The sequence below is a fragment of the Protobothrops mucrosquamatus genome, unplaced genomic scaffold, assembly GCF_001527695.2.
Source record: "Protobothrops mucrosquamatus isolate PMUCROS unplaced genomic scaffold, P.Mucros_1.0 scaffold25, whole genome shotgun sequence".
Taxonomy (NCBI): Eukaryota; Metazoa; Chordata; class Lepidosauria; order Squamata; family Viperidae; genus Protobothrops; species Protobothrops mucrosquamatus.
Window position 1 is genome coordinate 1,392,569 of NW_015386410.1, and position 5,058 is coordinate 1,397,626.

At 45.9% G+C, this 5,058-nt stretch overlaps 1 pseudogene; it reads right to left on the reverse strand.

The window, feature by feature from the left end:
• Positions 1-2,800: 2,800 nt before the first annotated feature.
• The window catches only part of LOC107283083, a 43,913-nt pseudogene continuing 41,655 nt past the window's right edge, over positions 2,801-5,058 (reverse strand).

Here is a 5,058-nt window from a genome sequence, read left to right on the forward strand (position 1 = left end):
GGCAAATCCTGGATAGCCAGGATGTGGTTAGCTGGATCTGGATCTGGTTCTAATAGCTGTAGAGGCAACCTACTAAGGCCGTCTGCGTGGCCCATTTCTTTACCCGGTTTGTGAACCAGACAATAATCATAAGCAGATAGGAATATTGACCACCTCAACATTCTAGGAGAGATAATCTGGGGTGTCTGCTTGTTCGTTGTGAACAACCCCAGAAGCGGCTTGTGGTCAGTGAAGACCATGAAATGGCAGCCATACAAAAAGTCATGAAACTTTTTTATGCCTGCCATAATGGCCAATGCCTCCCTGTCTATTTGCGCTTAATTCCGTTCCGCTGCAGAAAGAGTCCTCGAGTAATAGGCTATAGGGACTTGTGTCCCATCAGCACTAAGATGGCTTAACACAGCTCCAATCCCGTACGGGGATGCATCACATGCGATGCTTACTGGCAACTGCTCATTGAAATGAGCCAACACCGCATTTGATGACAACAATGCCTTAACTGCTGCAAAACTCCTCTTGTGGACACTCGTCCACTTCCATTGGGCCTTTTCGTCCAAGAGCCGGTGTAACGGCTCTGCCACTGCGGCCTTGTGTGGGAGGAATGCGTGATAAAAATTAAGGAGTCCCAGGAAGGCCTGAAGCTCTCCCTTTGTCTTGGGACTAGGTGCCTGCTGAATTGGTTTGAGCTTGGATTCAGCAGGATGAATGCCTTCGGCATCTATACGAAACCCCAGGAACTCTGTGGAAGTGACCCCAATTTTACATTTTTCCTGTTTGAGCTTCAGGCCCGCTTTGCGGAAACGCTGCAACACGGCCTGGAGCCTGTCAGCGAGGTTTTCGACTGATTCCCCGGCTATGAGGACATCATCGAAATATGGGCATACACCCAGAATATTGCAGAGCGTGCACTCCATTACGCTCTGAAAAATGCCTGGGGCTACATTAACCCTGAACTGTAACTGCCGCACCTTGAAGGCTCCCCTGTGGGTTACTATGGTTTGGGCCTCAGCCGTGGCGTCGTCCACCAGCAGCTGCTGGTAGGCCTGGGCCAAATCTAATTTGGCGAAAATGCAACCTCCCTGTAGTGAAACCAAGATGTGGCTGACTACAGGCACCGGATAGGAGTGCTGCTGGAGAGCTTTGTTTATCGTGCATTTATAGTCGGCACAAATGTGGACTTCTCCGTTGGCCTTAAGTGGCATGACAATAGGAGTTTCCCAAGGACTGCTATCCACCGGCTCCAAAATGCCTTGCTGCAACAGTTTGTCCAGCTCTGCATTGATTCTCTGCTTCAGGGCAAAAGGCACTCGATGAGGGTTTATCCTTATCGGTGCTATTGTTGGATCAAGCTGGAGGGCAATTGGGGAACCCTTGTATTTCCCTAACTCTGGGCTGAAAACATCAGCAAACTCTTTGCAAACTGCCGAAAGGCTTGAAGTCTGCAAACTATTTAACCCGGTCACTTGAATTCCCAACGAATCAAACCAATCAAGACCGATGAGGCTAGTGTGGTTGCCCTCAACTACTACGACTTCCAAGGGACCCTCAAAGTTCCTGAACTGCACCCCGAATGTGGCCTCCCCCTTGACTTTCACACGAGAATTTTGAAAATCGGTTAGGACAAGGTTCGACGGCCTGAGCTTAACTTGCTTGCTGCTTTGACTACAAATTTGCTGAAGTGTCCTTTGGGAAATTATTGATACAGCAGACCCCGTGTCCAACTCCATGTCAGAAGGAACCCCTTGCAATTTAACTTTGAGATGAAATTTTTCCTTTAATGGGCAGTGGGCACCTGTCCTAAACACGCTCCTTCTACTGGCGCAATAGCCCACCCTGTTTTGTCCGGGGACCCCGGTACCTTTCCGAGGCAACTCTTCTGGTGCGTGTTCTTTCCGGCGACCCAAACAAACAGGGGCGATGTGGCCTTGCTTGCTGCACGCCCAGCAAGTTGCTGTGCGGAACTGGCTGTCAGCCTGTTTGTGTCGGCCTCCACATCCGATGCATCGAGAGAAGGAAACCGCCTTGTCAACTTGCCGTTGAGGCCTTCTTTCTGGAGGTTGCTGTAACCTATCAACTTCGTGGTCCGATTCAGAGTCTTCGACTCGCTCGGCATCCTCTTGGTGGACGGTCTCCGTGCAAGGACGGTTCTTGAAAAGTCGCAAGGCCTTAACAGCTCTGCCCGCTGCTTCTTTGTCCGTGATCTCCCTCAATGCGTCTTGAAATGAAATAGTCTCTTTTGCGAAGATCTTCTGTTGCAGCTCCCGACTCCTTAGACCACAAACTAAATGATTCCACAGTCTTTCCTCAAGGTCTTTGAATTTGCATAGCCGGGCCGCTTGACGAAGGGCGGCGTTGGTCTCGCCGTTCGAAGGCGTGCCGCCAAGCGATGACCAAAAGTTTGGGCTCAAAATGTTCTTTGAGCATCTTCTTAAGTTCTGAGTACGCAATGGACTCAAGCGGCACTGGTGCAACCAAGTTCTCTGTGATGTCGAAGGTTGCTTGACTGCAAACACACAGGAGCGTCGCGGCCTTCAATCCGTCGTGTCGAACTTGGTTTACCCGCAGGTAATTTTCAACTCTCGCGACGTAGGAGCTCCACCTCTCTGGATGAGTGACGTCGAATTTGGAGAGTTTTCCGATCTTCGCCATGGTGAGTTCTTCGCGGCCTTTTCAGTGCCTCGTGCTGCACAGGCTTCTGTGGGACTTCCAGGGCGAATCCTTGGAAGCACTCTCCTCCAGCGTTTTTGTACTGGCAGGATAGAGTGAGGGGTGGTGGAACGCCGTTCTGACCAAGCGCTCGCTAGGCCTGACCCCCGTAGTGATTCAGCTCTTCGAATTTCGGCAGCACGATCCCACCTTCGTCGCCAATGTTAAGTTTGCTGTTCGTTGTGGCATTGAAGAGGCAGCAGGTGAACACAGAACTCTCTTTATTGCAAAGGCAAAACCGAAACTGAAAACGTGGTCTGCTAACCGTTCCTACACAGATCCCAGCAACCTGTTTCATAAATTTAACTCAATACATTACACTGGTATTCTCCAGAGTCTTCTCTAACACCAAAATTCAAAATCATCCATATTCTTTCTGCCCTCCTTCTGTATTAGTGTTAGTTAGTTAATTTAATAAGAAATGTTGATAAATCCATGCTGACTTCTTCTAATGGCCATATTTCTTTCAAAGTGCTTACAAATCAATCCCTTTATGATCTGATGTATAATCTTCTCAGATACTGATAGTGGACTGATCGGTGTTTAATTTTGCAGATCTTCCTTTTTTCCTTTTTTAACCTATTTGTTTTTCTCCCATCATCTGACACTTCACCAATTTTCAATGATTTATCAGAGTTATTACCTAAACACTCTGGAGATTTCAGTTCATTCAAGGTAAATAAATAATCCCTGATCCTGTTTCATTTTAAACTCCCGTACCTTCATGCTACTTATCATTATTTTCTGCTGTGTTGGAGGAGAACAAGCCAAAACAGAAGTAGAGTAGCTCTATTTTTTTCTTACCTAACAGCATTTCATCATTTCTTTACATGCTGATTATTTTCCCTTCTTTTTATTTTGAACATACCTAAAAACCTACATATAGATCACCATATCATTTATCTTTGAAAGAAATTAAGATAATGCAGATCATAGAAAAAAAGATATCCATCCTCATCTTATGTTACCAGTGCCAAATGTGGACATTTACAATAAAACACAAATGAAAGTTAGTCACCACAGAAATGAGATGTTTGAGGAAAGCTGTTGGAGTGACCCAAAGGGATAAAATCAGAAATGAGATCATAAGAGAAAGACTTGGCATAGAACCAATCCTAAACTACATACAAAAACAGCAAATAAAGTGGTTTGCTCACCTGGAGAGGCTGTCTTGAGATTCCATACCATATAAAAAAGGAGACGGTCAAAGAAGACAAGGCAGACCCAGAAGAAGACAGAGAGACAACATCACAGGCACACTACAACAACATCAATTAACAATGGTTAAGGCTGCCAGAAGAACAAGAAGCAGAACTATGTATATCCCTCGATACCCAAAAGTGGTTAAAGAGGAAGTAAAGAAGATAGAAAACAAATAAAATAATAAGCCAGAGAAATTAGCAACATGACATAAGAAAAAGGAGATATAACTAGTTTATGCCAACACAATTAATTAATTATACCTTTCTATTCTTACAAAACATCTTTCCTCCTGCCATGTCCATACAGTGCTTTATAAATTACCTTCCGTTATTTAAACTTCTCCCCTCTTTTTTTTCCAGGACCTTATTTACTCCTCTCAGCCATGACCTTCTCTTCTGCTTCCACTCAGCCTATTCATTTTCCTTTCATATACTTGTTTTACAATTCAATCCTCATTCATTATTTCTGCATGAACAAGCCACTGTAATGTACTTCTTTCACTAGTTTTATATTCCATCCACATTCATTCAACAGCCATTTACTCTGGATCTTATCTCTTCTTGGGTTTACCATAAGTATGTCATTAAGTATCTTAGTTTTATGCTTCTCTTAAAAGACCTGCTTTGCTTCCACATAACAAAATGGGCAGAGACACCCTTCCATAGAGAGATGTTTTCCCTATTGGATGGAAATAGAATAGAATAGAATAGAATAGAATAGAATAGAATAGAATACTTCATTGTCACTTTAAATGTACACTAGTCAGCATACGCTGATGATACTCAGCTGTACATATCCACCCCGGGCCACCCCAACGATGCCCTTGACGTGATGACCCGATGTCTGGAGGCCGTGAGGGTCTGGATGGGGAGAAACAGACTCAGGCTCAACCCTTCCAAGACCGAGTGGCTGTGGCTACCGGCGCCTCGGCATAGTCAGCTGACTCCATCGCTGACTATAGGGGGCGAAACTCTGGCCCCCTCGGACAGGGTACGCAATCTGGGTGTCCTCCTGGATCCACGGCTGACACTGGATGACCAGTTGGCGGCCGTGACCAGGGGGGCGTTCTATCAGGTACGCCTGATCCACCAGTTGCGACCTTTTCTGGACCGGGACGCCTTGCGCACAGTCACTCATGCCCTGGTCACC